The sequence below is a fragment of the Balaenoptera acutorostrata genome, chromosome 1 (assembly GCF_949987535.1).
Source record: "Balaenoptera acutorostrata chromosome 1, mBalAcu1.1, whole genome shotgun sequence".
NCBI lineage: Eukaryota > Metazoa > Chordata > Mammalia > Artiodactyla > Balaenopteridae > Balaenoptera > Balaenoptera acutorostrata.
This window is the reverse complement of record NC_080064.1, coordinates 108,922,893-108,944,202: the sequence shown is the minus strand read 5'-3', so window position 1 is coordinate 108,944,202 and position 21,310 is coordinate 108,922,893. Positions and strand designations below refer to the sequence as shown.

At 47.6% G+C, this 21,310-nt stretch overlaps 5 non-coding genes across 5 annotated transcripts; 3 read left to right on the top strand and 2 right to left on the bottom strand.

Annotated features, from left to right (window-relative positions):
- Positions 1-1,360: 1,360 nt before the first annotated feature.
- TRNAN-GUU (transfer RNA asparagine (anticodon GUU)) lies at positions 1,361-1,434 on the top strand. Its single transcript has one exon. It is a non-coding gene; the product is annotated as a tRNA-Asn (tRNA).
- Positions 1,435-6,405: 4,971 nt separating this feature from the next.
- Positions 6,406-6,479, top strand: TRNAT-GGU (transfer RNA threonine (anticodon GGU)). Its single transcript has one exon. It is a non-coding gene; the product is annotated as a tRNA-Thr (tRNA).
- A 2,226-nt stretch (positions 6,480-8,705) lies between these two features.
- Positions 8,706-8,778, bottom strand: TRNAV-AAC (transfer RNA valine (anticodon AAC)). Its single transcript has one exon. It is a non-coding gene; the product is annotated as a tRNA-Val (tRNA).
- Positions 8,779-20,459: 11,681 nt separating this feature from the next.
- Positions 20,460-20,534, bottom strand: TRNAS-GCU (transfer RNA serine (anticodon GCU)). The gene has a single exon. It is a non-coding gene; the product is annotated as a tRNA-Asn (tRNA).
- Positions 20,535-21,238: 704 nt separating this feature from the next.
- On the top strand, positions 21,239-21,310 carry TRNAH-GUG (transfer RNA histidin (anticodon GUG)). Its single transcript has one exon. It is a non-coding gene; the product is annotated as a tRNA-His (tRNA).

Sequence of the window (21,310 nt, the reverse complement as noted above, 5' to 3'; positions counted from 1 at the left end):
TTAATAGCTAGATAGAAAAATTATATATTCATTCACATGAACTTGAAGAAAGGACAAGCCTAATCTGAAGGGGTAGACATCAGAGTAATTTAAAGTGTCAGGGGATGTACAGGCATTACCTGGAGAGTATCAAAGGGCCATGCTTGAATGATAAAAATCTTCTGTCGATCCTGGTGATATCACACATTTCAATAGTTAAATAGCTGCCCATTAATGATTTGTGCATTTTGTTCTGTAAACACACCTTAATAAATTCCTTTTAGGATTGGTGGTCGGATGTCAGAAAATCCAGTGTAGACCATGATCAGTTTGCAGTATACTGTAAACTCTTTAAAATCTGTTTTATTTTGTGTAAAAAAGCATGACTGATGTTTGAAACATTTGCACCAAAGACCAAAACCAAAACAAAAAGGAAATGGTGACTAGACCATTTCCTTCGTGGAAGTTACACATAAGACTCATTTAGAGCTTGAACCTGATCTTTAGATATTTTCTCTTAAATGGTGAGACCCGGAGCACATCCAGAGCTCTATAGCCTAGTGCACTGATGGGCTGACCTCCGTTCTCCTTACCTTACGCCGTTTGGACAAGCCAGCGACAAGCTAAGAGTTGCTTTGGTAGATACAACGCAAAAGATGGGGGAAAACACTGCTATAACTCGGACTCGAGCCGAGGTTGCTGCGGCCACAACGCAGAGTACTAACCACTATACGACCACAGCGCGCCACCGTGCTGGCAGTCAACTGCACTCTTGCTCTTCTCATTTTGACATAAATCCGTTCCAGTTACTGCTCTGCTTTGTTGTTGGATAACTGCAGGCACTCCTGATTTTCCTTCACATCTTCCTTCCGTTATTCCCTCCCAATTCGGATGCTTTTCTCATCTCCCCTGTGTCCAGCCCTTGTCTCTGCACAGCCTTCCAGGAAGTTATCTTTGCTTTGTCCTTGCCTCCCCTGCTTCATTCCCGCCTCTTTATATTTCCCTTTTGAGCAACCCTCCCCAACCCCTCTTTCCGGCTCCCGCGGCCGAGCCCAGATGGTCGGGTGACGACGGAGCAAACGGGGAGCCATCACGAAGCCCACAGGGCGTTCAGCTTCCCTTGGGCCCCACTCGGCTCAGGCGGGTAGGGTAGCGACCCCTGGCGTCTCCGGGGCGCTGGCATCTGCGGCGGGGACCCTCGGCTGCCCTTCTGCCTTGGGAATCGCCCGACGCACGGCTTTCCCACGGAACGAACGCGCTGCGTCGACTCCACGTCTGCGGTTGTCCCAAGCTTAGAGCCAGCTCATCAGTCCTGCGAAAGGCGGACTTGCTCTCAACGCAGATGATGTGGGGGAGGGGAGAGGAAAGGCAGCTTGAAGGTGTCTCTGTAGCGCAATCGGTTAGCGCGTTCGGCTGTTAACTGAAAGGTTGGTGGTTCGAGCCCACCCAGGGACGGGTCTTACTGTTTTAGAATGTAAAGGGTTTGTGGTTGTTTCTACCCTGTACATTTCTCTAAAAGTGCAGAAGCCTTCCATTACGCTTTTGTCCCCCGAGTCTTATGCACAACAGGAGGACGTAAGCCTAGATCATCACTGATCCTCACAGAAGAGCTCTGGAGGAAAACAGGTCACTTGGAATCCAGGATTCCTCATCTCATCGTTATCTTCTGGGTTCCTTTTAGCAATGAAGTTTCTTCCATTGTTTGTACTAGTATTTATTGAACCCTTTCCATATAACTTTGAAATTAATTTGGTCCTATGCTTTTTTTTTCTTAAAAAATAAAAAATCATTCGTGTACACATGTCTATAGGGTAGAGTTCTGGAAGAGCAACTGCTCTATCATAGTATTTACATGGTTTTGTATATGGTTCCATTCTCTCACCTTCGTTGGCTTATTAGCTATAACTCTTTCTTTTGCTATTTTAGCGACTGCTTTAGGCTTTACAGCATACATCGGTAACTTGCCACAGCCTGCCTGCCAGCGATGCCACACCTCTTCACATTTCTCCCCTGCCGGCCTTTATGCTATTGTCATACATTTTACTTTGCATATGTTATAAACCCCACAATCCATCGTTGTTACTTTTCGTTAAACTGTCCCATGTTTTTAAAAAGATTTAAATAGTAATAATAATACCAATAATAAAAATAAAATAAATGTTATATATTTTCCCTGCAGATGCCATTTTTGTTGTCCTTCATCAATTTGTGTACATCCAAATCTGCTAGAGGTCAAGTCTGTGGCCACGATTTCTCATGAACTTTTAAAACTTTCTTATTCTTTATACTGTTTGTGGCACCAAGGCTGCCTTGTCCAAAGAGCCCTGGGATTTGAAGGGACAGGACTAGATCGGATGACCCTTACCCCTGAGGGCTTAAGACTTTGGGGCCCCAGCTTAATGCAGTGAGGACCTCCTATATGACTTCTCAAGTTAGTCTGGGACTAAAACTTGACTTCCATATTTCTTGTACTCAAGGCCCCCTGGAACAGAATATGAAATAAGCTATCTTGGCACTCCAACCTCAGAGTGTGAGCAGCTTTCATGCCTCTGTTTTTATTTTTTGCACTGGCACCTGCAAATGTTAGTGACAAGCTTGGCATCTACCTTGGGTCTATCTTTTTTAAAGCTACTGATCAAGCTTTTAAAAAAAAATCTCTCAGTTGAAACTGAAATAGATTGTATTCTCTTACTTTGAAAACTATACGTTTATAATCACCTGAATGTATAGGATTTTAGAATTCCTATACTTTTTGGAGTGACACACCAGAAAAAGGAAGCATGGTGAGAACATCCATCACCACTTGCCTACTGGCCTGCTGGAACCAGATTGTGTTCTGCAACTCCAACACATCCATGCTACATCCACTAGCTCTCCCTAAAAAGTGGTCTCTTGATGTCACATTGCCCACAAGCCCTAGGTTTGAGTACAAACAAACAAAAGGGCATTTTGCCCTCAGTTTGACAATGCGAGGAAGAAAGATCCACAGTCTCTATACATGAGCTAAAAGACACTTGGGCAAGGGACTCTGGGATTCGTTACACATTTGACAGCCCTATGGGGGAGGGAGGACATGGGCACCATGTGGGAATGTCCTCTTGGCTCCACATGATCCTTGCCTAATGGAAGAAGGCACAGCCAGAAGAGTGCCAGAGTGGGGCCCATGGCAGAGCTCTTCTTCCTTGGCTCCAAGCACAAATTGGGTAGACAAGCATATGAACAATGAAAGCACTAACATTCCCCAAGATACAGTGATATACTTGTGTTGTTGTTGCCAACCATTTTATTAGGATGTTGTTACCTAAGAACTGAAGAAAGGAGACAAAACAGAAGAGAGTGAGAAAAAATTCTCCATTTGAACTAATCCAGGGTATTGTGCCGATTACCTAGAGTCCTTGAACTGAGACGGTAACAAGCTAAGGCAATTGGCCCCAAGCGTTTGATTGTTGGAAAATTTTTGTTAAAGGTATTTAACACTGACAGGTTGGCTACAGGGTGGAAAAAAGGACAGTGCCTATCTTACAGAATTGCCAAGGATTTATAAGTAAGAACTTTCTACAGCATTATTTTTTATATGAATTTATTCATTTTATTTATTTATTTTTGGCTGCGGTGGGTCTTCGTTGCTGAGCGCGGGCTCTAGGCGCGCGGACTTCAGCAGTTGTGGCTCACAGGCGCTAGAGAGCAGGCTCAGTAGTTGTGGCGCACGGGCTTAGTTGCTCCGCGGGATGTGGGATCTTCACGGACCAGGGCTCGAACCCGTGTCCCCTGAATTGGCAGGAGGATTCTTAACCACTGCGCCACGGGGAAGCCCTACAGCATTATTTTTGATACTAAAATATCAGAAGAAATTTATTATTCAAAAATTATCATGCTTTCAATTTAATTCAAAAATTATCATGGCATCTTTCCTGCCAGGTAACTAGGGGCACATACTCCGCAGGCACAGTGAAGCCTTCCACCCCTCCAAGGTTCACTCAGGGTCGCCACCCTCCCTTCCACCCGCCCCACGCTGTTTTTCTAAACCTCTTTCCTCAAAGGAATTCAAGCGAAGACCTCCCCTCCCACATCTCCTCCCCAATCTCCCCCCAACACACACACACACACACACACACACACACACACACACACACACACACACACAGGAGAACTCACTGCACAGCTCACAACACCGACCACCTTTCCGCAGCGGCTCCAAACAGACCAACCTGCAGCCATTGCGCTGTCTCAACTGACAGTTCTCTGCCCTTGCTTAACTGAGGAGTGCGTGGAGATGGCAAAGGCCTGGGAGGCCGGAAGGGGGCGCGGATGCCGTGCCAGTCATTGATCTGCACATGTCGCCGCTCCAAACACCCCGAGTCTGGGTCTCTGTCTCGGAGAGACACCTCGGGAGGATCCACCTGCACAGCGACTGACCACCCGACCCTGTTTCCTTTTCCTGGGAAGGCTAAGCCAAGGTCGTCCTGGATCACAAAGGAAGATATCTTAATGACCAAAAGTTACAAGAAAATATTCTTGACATTTTTATTCATTAGGGAAATGCATATTAATACTATATGGAGATATCATTACACATCCTCCAGCATGGCTATATTTAAAAGAATTAGTACACCAAATGCTGACAAGAATGCAGAGAAATTCCAACCATAGTTACTGGTTTGAAACCATTCTAGAGTACTATTTGTCAGTTTCTGATAAAGTTAATCTTGTTCCTTTACCAAGATAAAGTTAATCTTGACCCAGCAGTCGCAGTACTTCTATGAATGCACAAGTATACAAAAAGATTGGTATAGAATATTCATCAAAACACCAAGAATATTCAACAAATAACAACAGATAACACCAAAATTACTTCAATAATACTAAAATTAAGAAGTGATATACACGATAATATAGTTATGTTTAATGAACATATTGTTGTATTTAAAAAGCCAGATACAAAAAAATACATTCATTCATTTGAATTTCAATAGCAGGCAATAGTTATTTCAGCAATAGACCTCAAAATAGTAATCAACTAAGAGAGAGAAAGTAGGAATTGCCTGGAAAGAGGCTCAGGGGACATTTCTGGGATGATGGCAATATTCTATAACTTGATCTGGGTAATAGTTACATTTGCTAAAATTCAAAAAACTGTGCTATAAAGATTTGTGCTTTTAACTCTATGTGAACTGTAGCTCAATGATTTACTGTTCCCATAAAAATTAGTAGATGATGGATGGAGACAAGCTGGTGTAGATGATGACAACTAGTTTGCATTTTATTGTAAACTCATTAAAACCTCGTTTTCGTTTAGAAAAAACCCAACACTGATACTTGAACTATCTTTACCAGAAAAATGGTAATGACGGCACTATTTAATTAGCGGAACGTACAGACAAGCCTCCTTGAGAGGCTGTATTTCACCCTTAGAGACATTATCTGGTCAGTAGTGAGACAAGGCCACCCGCAGGTTTGTGCACCGTGGGATTTACTCCTCTTCTGATCGCATCGCGCTGTGTGGCCGGCGGTATACTCCGCTCTCTAACCGCTTCTTAAGGGGCGTAGCTGGTGCTGGCATTAAAAGCAAACCGAGCAGAAACTAACACACCATTGTAAAGCAATTATACTCCAATAAAGATGTTAAAAAAAAAGCAAACCGAGAGACCAGTCACAGACACCACCCTGCTATAGCTCGGATTTGAGCCGAGATTACTGCGGCCACCACATAGTATTAACCACCGTGCGGTCATGATGCGCCACAGGCCGGCTGGCAGTCACTGCACTTCCCGTCATTTTTTGAAGGTAAATATATTCACACTGCTTTTGCTGTTTTATTCTTGGACACCTACAGATGTTCGTGCTTTTCTCTCTTTCATGCTCTTCTCCGATTCTCCCTCCCCATTCTGCTACTTAATAAAAGCAATTTTTCTCTCTCCGGATCTGGCCCGAGCCTCCTCACAGGCTTCCTGGGAGGTGTCCTTGTCTCATCCATGCCTCTACTTGCTTTCGCTCCTTTTCACGTTTCCTCTTTTGACCTGATCTTTTTCCCGACGCAGCCATACCGAGCACACCTACTAAACCTGCGGGGCAGATGGTCGGGTGAAGGCGGAGCAAACGGGGAGCCGTCACAGAGCCCACCCAGCATTCAGCTCCCCTTGGGCCCCACTCGGCTCAGGCTTGGGGGCTCGTGGCCCCGGGCGTCTTCGAGGCGCTGGCATCTGCGGCGGGTGTGGAGCAAGGCGCGGCGGGGACGCTCGGCTGCCCTTCTGCCTTCGGAATCGCCCGACGCACGGCTTTCCCACGGGTTTCTCCGGTTTTCCCGGGCTCTTTTCAGCAGGTACGACTGCACTGCTAAAGGCGGGTGCCTCGGCATAGAGTGGAAGGCGTGCTTGCTCTCGCTGGGGATGTGGTGAGGGAAGAGAGAGAGAACACCATCTATTAGCTGTTTCTGTGGCGCAAACGGTTAGCGCGTTCGGCTGGTAATCGAGAAGTTGGTGGTTCGAGCCCACCCAGGAACGCATCTTTCCAGCGTCCAAAATGCAGAGGATTTGGGATTCTCCCGTTTATACACATCCTCTGCCTCAAAGGCAGAGACAGACTCCTCCACTAATATGTTCCTGTACTCTGTGTTTTGTGCACAACAGGAGGATCTAACTAAGGCCAGATCATCATCGATCCTCCCAGAGGAGCTCAGGAGGAAAACAGGTCACTGGGAATTGAGGAATCCTCAAGAGTAGACTCATCACTACCCTGTGAATTCCTGTAATCAATGAAGTTTCTTCCATTGTCTGTATAGTATTTATTTACCCCTTTGCATATACTTTGAAATTAATTTGGTTCTATGCTTTTATTATTACATGTAATGCTGCAGTCATCATTCTTCTACACATGTCCATAGGGTAGAAAGCCAGAAGAGCAATTGCTCTATCATAGATTATACATAGTTTTGTATATGATTCCATTTTCTTGCCTTTGTTGACTTACTAGCTATAACTCTTGTTATTTCAGCAATTGCTTTAGGCTTTAGAGCACACATCTGTAACTAACTTACCACAGTCTGCCTTCAAGTGAAGTCATACCAGTTCACATTACTCCCCTGCCTGCCTTTATGCTTTTGTTGCCATGCATTTTACTTTGAAAATGTTATAAACCCAAGGTTTATAACCATCCAAATAATAACAATCCAAGGTTATTCCTTTTCTTTAAACTGTCCCGTGTTTCCACTAGCCCTGGGACTGGCTGGACCCTGGCCCCGCCCACTAGCAGGCCAACACAAGTATCAGGACACACAGAACCCCCACAGTCAGCTGTGTCAGGAACCAGCCCCACCCACCTGCAGTCTGACATCAGCTCTGGGACTCCTGGGCCTTGCAGCCAAACCCCAGGACCCCGCTCTGCCCACCAGTGGGCCAGCACTAGCACTAGCCCTAGCACCTGGCTTCACCCACCAGTGAACCAGCACTAGCCCCCGCCACCCCTTCCAACGGGGGTTCCACAGCCAGTTGCTTCTTGACCCGGCAGTGCCAACTAGCAGCTGCAGATTCCAAACAAGGCAGGGCCTGACAACCAAAGAGACGGGGACCAACTAATCCTACCAGGCCATGCACTGCAGTCAGCCAGGCACAACAGAAGGACCCATGCAGCCCACATACAGGGCACCCCTAGAGCATATAGATCTGGTGATGAGAGGGTAGTGGGCTGCTGGTACCCACAGGAAGTCCCCTACAAATGGCCACTTCTCCAAGACCAGGAAATGTAACCAACCTACCAGACACATAGAAATAAAGAAAAATACATTAGGCAAAATGAGGTGACAGAAGGATATGTTCCAAATGAAGAAACAAGATAAAACCACAGAATAACTAAGTAAAGTGGAGATAGGCAGTCTACCCCAGTAAAAGTTAGATTTTAGAGATGCAGAGAGCAGAAAAAAGGCGATTCCCAGAGCCCAGGTCTGAACGCAGCTCATCACCCTTCACCACTCCCCGCCTGGGCGACGCTTTGGGCTCTAAGGCCAGGCCACAAGGTAACAGGCTGGGTTCCATCCTACTCTAGCTTTAGCGCTGTGTGCAGCAGAGCCAAAGTCACGCTCTCTTTCTGAACCTCACTTTCCTTATGAGTCAGGGGCTGACTTGGCTCTCAGCGGGTGATGATGAATGGATCCGTCTACTTCCTGATCTGATCTGGCTCCGGGGGCTCTCCTGATAAAGGCATGTTACCTGGTCCTTTTCCTCCCCGACCAGCTCAATTCGTGGAGCCTGAAATTCTTCATCCTCGTGTCTGGCTTGAGCCCCTTGTGCAGAGTTGAATTCATCCTCTTTTTTTCTGTCACGCAAATCAAATTGTTTCGCAAGTGTGCTGAGGTGAGGGAAAGCCAAGGTTGCTTCACAGGGATGCATTTCTTGCTTTTCAGAGACAATACGTGTCAGCGTGTAGAGGAGATTTAGGCGCCAGATGAGAAGGTGAGGGGATTTCCAGATTTAAAGATAACCTGAAGTCGGCCTTCTCCTGTGCCCTCCTTAGAATGTCTGTGGCCTGGTCTCCAAAGTGCCTCAGAGCAGAGAAAGGAGGGCTGGTTCCTAGTGCTGAGGAGGCTTCAGGTGGTAACGGAACTCCTCCTGGGTTTGGGGAGAGAGAAACGCAGCTACACATTCTGCCACAACCCATCCCACTCGCCCCCTTTCTGGTTTTTAAACGTGAATGTAAGTTTCAGGGGAAAAAAACAAAGAGAAGTAACTCTTATTTGTTTCCGCTCGGTTTCGAACCGAGGACCTTTCGCGTGTTAGACGAACGTGATAACCACTACACTACGGAAACCACAGGAACACAAGTGGGGGCGGGTCTAAAGAAACATCCAAGGAATGTATTATGTCTTGCCACGACTGACCCACCAAAAAATTTTAGAGGAAAAGGATCCTGAGAGCACCTGTGATCTCTCAGGCAAGTACACTGCAGCTCCCGAGAGGTGTTAGCTTAGGGTTCCTCACCTCCCGCGAAGCAAGGTCCCTGGGGCCCCCACAGTCTAGCTTCGGGCTCCCACATCCAACGCAGGGTCTCCAGTTCCTCAGCCTAGCGCCGGAGTTCAGGGAACCCCCGCTGACTCCCCAGCTCCCTGAAGCCTCAGGAGCAGCGGGTTAGGTGCGTCTAGGCCTCAGGCGACCCAACCTCACAGCAGCGTGGACACCGCCCCTCTTGGCTGTAGACCCCAGCCTTGGTGGCCCTTTTCACGGAGCTGGCGGTCAGTGCGCTTGGCTCTTGGAAATGAGCTGTGCTTCGAATCCACCCAGGACCCATAGGAGTCGCCCTCCCCTCCCTCCCCCCTCCCTCCCCTCCTGCCCACTCCTTTCCCTCCCTCTCTCCTCCCTCCCCGCCACCCTCCCCTCCCCTTCCCCACTCTGCCCCTCCCCCTCCCCTCCCTCCCTTCCCTCTACTCTGGTGCGCCTGACCCGCGCGCTCCTTCTTCGAAAGCCCTTTTGCAGCAGTGCTTCTCCAGCATAGTCCCCGGCAAAGGGGCTTCCTCAGGTTCCTGCCGCTGTGGCTTATTCTAGTCGTCTAGTTGAAGTCCAGTACTTTAATCACACTTTCACGTTTAGCAGGAACCTTAGCAAAGGTTGACGTCTCAGGTCATTTGGCTGTTGGGGAAACATCGAACATCAGCACAGGGGAGAGCCAAATAAAACACCACCTGAAGCTTCTCTACAGCCTAAAGAGAACAGATTCCAGGTTCCTGAAGTGGCAAGAGGGGCCTCCTCACGAAGACAAAGCTTCCTCCTGTCCTTGGAGAACAGGTCCCGCAGAAGCTGGTTTTGAAGGAGATGCCAAAGGAAAGGAGCAACAGTGGCCCAACCAGTGATCTTGAGTTGAGATGTCTGTAAGTTACTCTCAAATGGTGTAGCAAATCATGCATATGGAGAGAGAGTGAGAAAGCAAGCGTGGGAAAATGTTAACTGTGAGATTAGGTACAGAATAGACAATGTTAGTATTTCAAAATTTTTGTATATTTAAAAGGTTTTCTGTTTTTGTTTTCTTAATGAGTTTTTCCGAAGTTAAGTCCCAGGTTCTCTTTGGATGCAAAACTCCATATGTGAGACACTAGGTTTCTGAAATAAAGGAAGAAAAGGGTGGAGGGCAGAAGCCCTGGTGGTTCATCACATTTCCCCTCCCCCACATGAAGGGTGCCTGGCAATAGGAACCCTGAGGAGGGTCTTGCATCGCCCTTCTGGCAAACTCCCTCTGTTCGGGAAGAGGAAGATTTAGCACAACTTAGAGCTTTCCTGACCTGGAATCGAATCCGGGCCACAGCAGTAAAACGCCAAATTGTAGCTACCAGGCAACCAGACATAACAAACCTCCATAATTTGGCTTCTCCAGTTGAAAACTGTAAGAGTAAGGTTAGATTTTTGAGAATGGCAGAGCAGAAAAGGAGGCGATTCCCAGCGGCCCGCGGCTGAATGCAGCTGTGCCAGGCTCCCAGCCCTTGCCCCGCTGCTCATCACCTTTCACCTCTCCTGTCCTGGGCGACGCTTTGGGCTCTGAGGCCAGGCCGCAGGGTAACTGGCTGGGTTCCATCCTGGTCTGGCTTTAGCGCTGTGTGCGGCAGAGCCAAGGTCACGCTCTCTTTCTGAACCTCGGTTTCCTTATGAGTCAGGTGCTGACTTGGCTCTCAGCGGCTGATGAGCGATTCCTTCTACTTCCTGATCTCTGACCTCACTACAGGGGCTCTCCTGATAATGGCACGTGTAAGGACTCCTTTACGTGCCCCTACCGGCTGCAGTTCTGGAGACTGAAATTCGTCTACGTGTCTTTGGGTCGAGCACCCGGTGCGGAGTTGGCTTGGTCTCTTTTGTTCCGCCACGCAAATCAACGTGTTCCGCAAGTGTGCTGAGGTGGGGTAAGCTAGTGAGCTTCACAGGGATAAACTGCTTGTTTTCAGAGACAAAATACGTGTCAGCGTGTAGAGGAGATTTAGGCGCCACGTGAGAAGGTGAGGGGATTTCCGAATGTAAAGATAACCTTAAGTTGGCTTTGTCCTGTGCCCTTCTTGGTCTGTCTGTGGCCTTGTCTTAAAGTGACACAGAGCAGACAAAGGAGGGATGGTTCCTAGTGCTGAGTAGGCTTTCAGGCAATAAGGGAACTCCTCGTGTATTTCGGGGGGATAAAAATACAGCTGCACGCGCTACCTCCATCCATCCCACTCGCCCCGTTTTTTGGTTTTTAAACGTGAATGTTACTTTCAGAAAAGAATCCACCTGTTTCCGAACCAGGGACCTTTCGCGTGTTAGGCGAACGTGAAAACCACTACACTACGGAAACAACTCCCTTTTACGTTTTTAAAGACACATCCAAGAATTGTATCTCTTGCCACGACTGGCCACAAATATTTTCGAAAGGAAAGGACCCTGGGAGCACAGGCAAGCCCTCAGGTAAGGAGGCTGCAGCTCCCGAGAGACCCTGGCTTAGTGTTCCTCGCCTCCCCCGAGGCGAGGTCCCTGGGGACCCCCCAGCTTGACTTCCCGATCCCGCATCCAACACACAGCTATGCACCAAGTGCAGGGGTCGCCCCCGCTGAATCTCCAGCTCCCGGAAGCCGCAGGAGCCGGGGGTTAGGTGAGCCTGAGCCCCATGCGACCTCGCATCCCAGCAGCGTGGACACCGCCCCTCCAAGGCTGCGGACCCGCTCCTCGGTGGCCCTTTTCACGGCGCAGGCGGTCATTGCTCTGGGCTCTCGGAAATAATCGATGCTTCGAATCCACCCAGGAACCATAGGACCCGCCCTTCCTTCCCTCCCTCCACTCCCTCCCCCCCCTCCCCTCCCTCCCTCCCCTCCTTCCTTCCCCTCCCCTCCCTCCCCTCTCTCCCCTTCCTCCCCTCCTTCCCCTCTGCTCTGCTGCGCCTGGCCTGCGAGCTCCTTCCTCGCAAGCCCTTTCGTAGCAGCCCTTCTCCGGCGTCTCCCGGCAAAGGGGCTTCCTTAGGTTCCTGCCGCTGTGGCTTATTCTAGTCGTCTAGTTGAAGTCCAGTACTTTAATCACACTTTCACGTTTAGCAGGAACCGTAGCAAAGGCTGACGTCTCAGGTCATTTGGCTGTTGGAAAAACATCGAATATCAAGGCAGGCCGAGCCGCGCTTCCCGGCCTGTATTGACTTCGTTTGAAGACTAGGCCCAGCAGAAAGCCGCAGGCGCGGTCCACGCCGATCTCACGGTTGTTCATTCCTCCCTCATCGTACTTGACATTCTTCTTGAGGAACAGTTTTGTTTTACCTTTTACAATGTCTGAAACGTCTTTTATTTGCCTTTTATAATTTTCCACTTCAACAGGTCATGGAGAGCGAAATTTAACCTAGGAAGACAAAGAGGTTTTCCCAGAAAGCCGGTGTCTGGAGGGGGTTTCGTGTTCACCTCACAGCACACGGCCAGCAGGCAGATGACTTTCTTTTTGCTGAAAGACTTTAATGCAATGTTTTCTGTCTGTGTGTCTGTGTCTCCCTGTCTGGTTTCCTTTAAAAATAAAGCTTTACAAGTTTGGGGAAGCATGTGCCATTTTCTCCAGCGGTTGCTTTTCTTCTTTCTTAGTGTGGCGGTCACCGCGTTTCCTTCACACGTGAGGTTCAAGTGCTCCGACCCCGACGAAGGCGCGGGCAGCGTGCGCACTGGCCCCCAAGCCGTGGGGCTCTGCCTTGTTCCGCGTCGACTCCAAGTGCCGTCGAGGGTGCGACCGGACTGCAGCATCCTCGCCAGCGCTGGAGGGCTGAGTCCCCAAAGAGGCGGACTTGAAAATAGCTTTAGATCAGGACATTTCATGAGATTTCCCCCCTTTTCCCTCCCCTCCAGGTTCCAGTTTTCACCTCCCACGCGCAGCCAGAGGAACGGATTCGCAGTCTTTCGGTCGCGTCCGGCGCGCTGCTGTCCCACGTGGACAGGACGAGGGGGCGGTCGTCCTTTCCCCGATAGGGGCGGAGGGACAGCGGGCCCCCGAGGGACCACAAACACACACCCGCGCCGCTGGGGCCCGTAAACCCGATCAGGCGGCCCCTGGAGCCTCGCTGCAGCCGCAAGGGAAGGCGCGGGGCTCCAGAGCCGGCGACAGGAGCGCGCTGAGGGCACCCGGCCCCGCCCCTGGCCTCGAGGACGGGCCCGGAAGAGGGACGCAGCCCAGGAAAAAGCGCAAGGGTCGCCCAACGCCCCCATCCGAGGTTCAGGGTGAGGGAGCCGAGCGTTACACTGATTTCCCCGCCTTTATCAGGAGAGTCGTTTGCCCAAGTCCAGAGTCGCGAAAAGGAGGGACTGTGTAGGCCAAGACACCTGACCGAGAAGCAAACACGAAGTCCTAACTAATTGCTTGTGGGGTCTGAGGAAAACGCTGCGTCACAGACAACTCTTGGTCGGAGCCTTAGGACCTGGAGTTGGCGTCATCTAAGGCGGGAGAACGGCAGGCGCCGCAGGTAGTGAGGGGAAGACCTGGAATCCAGGTCTGGGCGTGCAGCCTTGTTTGAAAGCATTTTCCGTCCAGCCGTCCCTCATCCTGCATCCGCCGGGAGTCTTTTATGGTGTTGGGGATCCCGAGGTCTCACCCCGCGCGCCTCCCCTCCTGTCTCTACAGTCCCTGCCCCGGCGGCCTGCTCTCCACACGCGGTCGCCCGGCAAAGGCGCGGCTCCAGGGCAGTTCTGAGGTGCGGCCCAGACGGGGCAACTCGCTCGGGACTTGCGGCCCCGGCGGGCCTCGCGGGCGCGTCCACTGTCCCGCAGAGCGTTTGGCCTTTCGTGTGGGGCTCCTCTTTTGGAGAAAGCAGGGAGGGAACGTTCTTCGGGTACAGTTCCTTGGAGGGAGGTGCGGCACTCAGAGCAGGAGGGCGGGAGGTAGCACACACTCATTGTAGGCTTCCTACTATCACTTACAAAGCGGTTGTACGCACGTCCCTGGTGGTCTAGTGGATAGGATTCGGCGCTTTCACCACCGCGGTCCGGGTTCGATTCCCGGTCAGGGAAGTTTAAGCTTTGTTGCTTTTCTCCCTTCTTCCCCTTTGTGGCATCTCCGCACCCAACAATCTTCACTTCCTCCTCACAAGTGTTCTGTGCCCCAAGGTGCAGATGCAGTAGATCTCTGCACTGAATCCATAAGCCAGTGAGGTCGGGCCCCAGGTCCAAGGCTTCTCCCAGGCTGGGAGAGGGGAGGTGTGATGAGCAGCCTGGGCAGCCCCTTGCCTCCACGCCTTCCTTCATTTCAGATACCTACAGTCTCACTTTCAGTGTCCATGTAGAGAACTTGGGACGTGAGTAAGAATTACTCCTTTAAAAAACCAAAAACCAAAAAAACAAAACTTTGACACCTACAAAAATTTGCAAGAATAGTAACAGCATATATTCTTCACCAAAACGCACATTTTCCCACATTTGCTGTCTCAGTCTCTCTCCATGTACCTAATTTGCTACACCGTTTGAGAGTAACTTGCAGACATCTCAACTCAAGATCACTGGGCTGCTGTTTCTCCCTTCATTGGTGTGTCCCTCAAAACCAGCTTCTGCGGTATCTGTGCTCTAAGGCCAGGGTAAGACTTTGTCCTGGCGAGGAGGCCCCTCTTGTCCTGTTATCTGCGGGCTACAAGAAGCTTCAGGTGGAAATTTATTCCGCTCTTCCTGATAGTGCAGGCCAGGCACTCCTTGAGCTTGTAGGAGGAACATGACTATGCTGGTATTCCCCCCAGGACCTGCTGCCCTGTGGACTCTGCTTGGTTGCTTTGGGGGGCTGTGGGGTCTTGAGTCCAACTGCCCAGTGGAACCTCCTACCTTGGGAGAGACCCTTCAGGGAAGTGCAGCTGCCCCCTTGCTTCTTGCCTGGCTTTCTGTCCTGCAAGGATTTTTTGTTTGTTTGTTTATAACAATTTACTTTACTCACTTCCCCTCTCTCCTCCTCCTTCCCCTCTGGTAACCATTACTCTGTTCTCTGTACCTATGTGTTTCTTTTTGTATGGTTTGTTCATTCATTTAAATTTTTATTTTAATTCCACATATGGGTAAAATCACACGGTATTTGTCTTTATTTACCTGACTTATTTCATTTAGCATAATACCCCGAAGTCCATCCATGTTGTAACAAATGGCAAGATTTCTTTTTTTTTTTTTAAAGCTGAATAGTACTCCATTGTGTATGTATGCCACATCTTCTTTATGCATTCACCTGTTGATGGACACTTGGGTTGTTTCCATATCTTGGCTATTGTAAATTATGCTTTGATGTATGTATGGGTGTATATATCTATTCCAATGACTGGTTTTGTATTTTCTGGATAAATACCTAGAAGTGGAATAGCTGGATCATATGGCAGTCTTATTCTTACTTTTTTGCACAATTTCCATACTGTTTTCCATAGTGGCTGCACCAGTTTACATTCCTACCAACACTGTAAAGGGTTCTGACTCGACAAAAAGGTGAAGAATCTTTCTGTGGTGGGAGGATGAGGGGAGCAGGTGGAAAATTATCAAAAGTAGGGGATAATTCTCAAGAGCTGTCCAGAATTGTCTGTATCACTGCTGTCAGGTAGGTGGCTGCCTTGTAATAATGGTGCTTAGTCTGTTTTTTAAAAAATAAGATAACGTCATTACATTTTATTTAAATATTTTGGGAATGTCTTTTTGAGAATCTGGCAATTAGTAAGACAAGTTTCTGGCAGTATACAACATTGTTCTACTCTAAATCACTCTGGAACTGTTAAGTGACTTTCATATATTTAGATTATTTAACATTTAATTACTGAATCCATGCTTTAACAACCCAGGTAACAATGGTGCTTGGTCTTAAATGGTCCTGGCTCCAGTCTGAGGTATCCTGATTTGTGGTTCATATTCAGCTGTGCCTCTCCCCAACATGGGGTAGTAACCAAGCTTCTATATCCAGGATCCCAGAGGAATCCAAGGACACGCTTGATTTTTTTTCCTTGTCTTTCCATAGACACCCTTGAGAAAAAGGATACATGAAAGTCTTTCACAAAAGCAGTTCCTGCCTGCTTTCCATCTGAGATACTTTCCTGTAAGAAGAACCAACCAAGGGAACAAACTTTAGTTGTCTTAAGGAAGCTTCTCTGTCTTTTATGCTTTCCTTAATCCTGAGTAAAATATCTCACTTGATGACCTGTAGGTCAGCATAAATAAACAAATGCACACATATGAAAGTAAATAAAAGACAGGGAACTAGATGACACAGGTATTGGGAAGATAGAAACGCAGTTGTTCCCTTAGAAAACATCATTATCTACATCAAAACAAAGAATCTAAAGTTGAAAGAAGAGAAAGTAGAGTCAGCATGGTAGTCTGTGTTTCCTGGACCTTGGCCCTGCACTAGGTGGCGGCCCAGTGATGTGAATAGTTGACACTTGGCTTCATGGCTGGTCTTCTGTCCAATTCAAACATGTAATCAAGGGCTGACTTGGAACAGATATTCACCATTTTAAAGCAGCCAAATGCCCTGAGACCTTCAGCCTTGGCTAGGGAACTGTTTAAAACATGAAGGCCTGGTTAAAGTATTAGACTTGAAATTTGATCAAATAGAACAAAGTGACAAGAGCCAGAGAGATCTCCTATTTCTGAGGGAAAGGCAAGAAAGAGGCCCTGGAATTTGAGAGGAATGACCTGGCAGAGGAATGTAATGAAGAGGAAGGAAAAGGTGGGGGAGGGGAGGAGTCCCACAGTTCTTGGCTTGCAAGGAGCTGTCTCATGCCTCTGATCTGTGCACGTCCCCTAGCTCCTGCAGCTTCCAGGAGCTCCAAGGTCCAAGCAGTGAAAACTTTCAGTTGGTGTTCTGTTCTCAAATCAGGAGTCCTGACTGAGATGTGGGATTCTGAATCCAGGATGTGAAAATCCTAGGCCCTTTCTTCCAGGGAAAGGCAATACAGCCCCGAAGCAGGAGCCTAGGGAGTGCTGAGCTCTCATGGAGATATTGCTCCTGGTATAGAATGCAGTTGAATTTTGGACATCACATGCCCTAAATTTGGACACAGCAGGCAGCACTGAATTCAGGAAGGAATGGGGACACTACAGTGGAGAGGTTGCCTCAATGTGAAAAATGTTCATTCAAAAACTGGGTAGAATCACCTTTTTTTTTTTTTTTTTTTTAAAGACAATGTACTCTTTTCAGAAAGGTCATGTTTGAAATACAAGAAATATAAGAGACATCTTGCGTCCTTGGACTCCAGAGGAACTCTAGAGATAGATCTAAGCTCACTGAGCTAAGCAAGAACTGGAAACAAGTTTGGAGCACACGAAGCCTGCCTTCCAAGGATACACAGTTACAAAGAACCAAATTCTGGCAACATAAGAAAACTACTTTGAGGGCAAATTTTACCTTTAATTTCCAGAGCTTAGATGAAAATATTTCTATTATGTCCACCAACACTCTACTAATTAGGGCTTTTTGTTATCTGATTTAAATGGTAAGGGCAAAGAGGATGAGATCACTGCTGAAATGACAGCAAAACTCAACCGTGTAGGGAATCTACCTGAAAAGATTCAAAAGGAAGCTTTGATTCCAAGTAGGTTTATGCCACCAAACCCACTTAGTTGATAGCCCAAGAGACTGGTGACCCTGAAGTCTTTGTACCATACTCTAGAATGTGCTTACAAGAACCTAGGCTTGTGTCTCTTTCATTCTCTCCTCTTTCAAACTTCTCTAGCTTTGGGAGCCTGGGGAGGCTTCAGATATTGGAGACATGACTGAGGAAGTCATGTCATGGAACACATTTTGGGGCTCATGAGAACACCTGTTAGTTAAATGATTTCAAGGCTATACTGACAGTCAACTGCCCTCCCATAACTTGTTCCTTACCTCCCTCAGAATGAAAGCTTCTGTAAATTCCACCTACAAACTGAGAAGTGGAAACATGACTTCTCTTTGGTGGAAGTGATATGTCATGGATTCAGAAGCCTCCTTCCAACCAGTTTTGACTGCCATTTCTCCTCAGCCCCATGGTGAATGCAAAGGCTTCCATTTTAGCTTAATACCCAGAGCTAACTTCACAGCTGCCAGCAGTGTCACTTCAAATTTCTCTTTGTAGGAAAAGCAGATATTCAAGTGTTAGTTTTCTAAGCTTTTTTTCTACAAAATACCCTGGGATGGATAAATGGTCTTCTTTGAGTTGATGTCTCTCCAGGGAACAAGCCTGTAGTAATGTCAACAATATCATAATTCTCCATTTACCTCCTGTTCCTGAGAGAGAGGGCCAGGGGCTTGAAGAAGGACATGTTGCAGAAGGGCAGGAATAAATGAAAATCTAATGAGAGGAAGTAGAAGGATGGTGAGGCAAGTGGGACAGAAAACTGAGGCCTCCAATGTGGTTCAAGCCTTGCCTTGTTTTGTTGAAAACCTAGGTAGTACAAATGCCTGATTTAATATTTGGGAGGAGGGAGTAAGATGTGTGTTTGAGTTTGTGTGCGTGGGCACAAGAAAGTGGCATGGTAGTAGAAATCCAGTATGCTGAAGTTCCTAGTCGTCTTTGTGTGGTGTCATTGTTCTATGTTTAGCATTGTTGAGGTGACACCCTTGGTTAGAATTGAGTGATAATAAATGGAGTGGTTCTATATTATCTGGAATTGGATCTTGGGCCTGATTAGATGTGAAATTATTAATGACCCTGATGTCAGAGAACACTTTCGGTTCATGGCATGCAGTAGCACAACATTTTCCCAAATCATCATCTGCAGACACCTGTATTTAGATTCCCATAGAAAGTAAGGATTAGAGTGGTCAAATAGTTGCCACCATAGAACATTTTAGTGAAGATATGAGTATAATGGGTTGGTTACTTACATGTAAACTGGAGGAATTGGGGAAACAAAATGATGAGCTCAAGGTTCTAAGTTCCTAGCTCAAGATTTAGGTTAGGGACCTGAAAGATTCTATAACCATATTTCAAACAAAACAAAACAAAACAACCTTAAAACCTTGTCTAGTAGTATAACTGTAGGCCCGAGCTCTGCAAACTAAACCTAAATTGAATTTTCAACATCACAGAATCTCTTATGTTCAAGTCAGGGAATTTATTAAGAAGGACTGATTGGGATGGGGTCTTATGGATAGATTCTGATGAAGGTGGGGCTCTTGAAACCCTAAATTGCCCCGAGCCTCAGGTTACCTGAGAAGCAGCCCTTCCTCCCTTGTTTGAGGAGGTTACATGAAGTAGGTTACCTCCACTTACCTGAAGAAGCTGGAAGGTCTCCCTATAAAGTCTGAGTAGTTGCCTTACATGGGTCTGCTGATCCTCCTCAGGACCTACTGCTACCATGTATCAGATTTGCTTTGTATCAGACTCATTTTTTAGAAACAATGACAGAAAATTTTCCAGCCACAATTAAGATTATAAACCACTGATCCAAGGAGTCAAATGATCCTCAAGCACAATAAATATGAAGGAGACCACACCTAGTCACATAATAATTAAATTGCTCAAATCAATTGGGAAAAAATCTCAAAAGCAGCCAGAGGGATAACACAGGCTACATACAGAAAATAAATATAATGTCAGATTTCTCATCAGAAGCACTGCAGCAAGTGAAAAAGACAGTGGAGCAACATCTTTAAAGAACTGAGAGAAAAAAAGTCAACGTGGAATTCTATGGCTCCTATCCTCAAAAAAGTCTTTCAACAATAAAGGTGAATAATGATATTTACAGACATACAATTGCTGAAAAACTTCATCACCAGCAACCCAAACCACAAGAAAGGTTAAAGTAGTCCTCTAGGAAGAAAGAAACTCACATCAGAGGGAAATCTCCATATGCACAAAGGGATGAAGGACAACAGAAATGGTATCTGCATGAAAAACATATAACCTTTTTCCCCTTATCATTTAAATCTCTTTAAAAACATGGGACAGTTTAAAGAAAAGTAATAACCTTGGGTTGTGGGGTTTATAACATACTCAAAGTAAAATGCATGACAACGATAGCATAAAGGCAAGCAGGGGAGAAAAGTGAAGACATCACTTGAAGGCAGGCTGTGGTAAGTTACAGATGTCTGCTCTAAAGCCTAAAGCAGTCGCTGAAATAACAAAATAAAGAGTTATAGCTAATAAGCCAACAAAGGTGAGAGAATGGAACCATTTACAAAACTGTGTCTATCTCATAAAACAATTGTGCTTCAGGCACTCTAACCATAGGCATGTGTACAAGAATGATGACTGCAGTATTGTTCGTAATAATAAAAGCATATAAGCAAATTAATTTCAAAGTTATATGTAAAGGGCTCAGTAAATACTAGTACAAACAAGGGACGAAACTTCACTGTTAAAAGGAACCCAGAGGGTAACGGTGAGATGACGAAGTGACCTAACTGTTTCCTTCAGAGCTCTTCTGTGAGGATCAGCGATGATCTCGGCTTAGGTTCTCTTGTTATGGACAAGACATAGGTGAAAAGGAGGGTAATAGAGGCCTAGCTTCAAGTTTACGTGAAAGGATATGCAAAACAGAAGTAACTACAAACCCTTTAATTACACCCTAAACATGGCAGAGGAGGCGTCCCTGGGTGGGCTCGAACCACCAACCTTTACGGTTAACAGCCGAACGCGCTCACCGATTGCACCACAGAGACACGTGGAAATTACGTCCCCTCTCCCTCCTTCCCCACCTCATCCCACAGACAGCAAGCACGCCTTCCACTTTAGGCGGAGCCACCCGCCTTTCGCAGGACAGTTGTACTGATTCCAAAGCCTCGGAAAACCGGAGAAACTCGTGGGGAAGCCGCGCGTTGGGCAATTCCGAAGGCAGAAGGGCAGGCAAGCGTCCCCGCCGCGCCTTGCTCCACACCCGCCGCAGATGCCAGCGCCCCGGAGTCGCCCGGGGCCGCGACACCCCGGGATTGAGCCGAGTGGGACCCAAGGGAAGCTGAATGCCCGATGGGCTCATAATGGTTCTTTCGGTTCTTTGCTCCGCCTTCACCCGACAGTCTGAGCCGCTGGCGCTGCCCTCCCTCAGCTCAGCCACGGTAGGTGGGCCGGGAGCCGGAAGGAGGCGGTGGGGAGGGTTGGTCAAAAGAGGAAATGTAAGGAGGAGGGAATGAAGCAAGGGAGGCAAGGACAAAACAAAGATATTTCCCAGGAGACCTGATCTGAGGCACGGGCTGGACGCAGAGGAGATGAGAAATGCATCAGAATGCGAAGGGAATAACGGAGGGAAGACGTGACGGAAGCTCACGAATACTTGTAGTTTTCAACAACAGAACAGCTAAATAATTGGAATGGATTTATATTAAAAGTAGTAGCGCAAAAACTGGCCTCGCCGCCGGCTCAGTGGCGCGCCGTGATCGTATAGTGGTTAGTACTCTGCGTTGTGGCCGCAGCAACCTCGGTTCGAATCCGAGTCACGGCA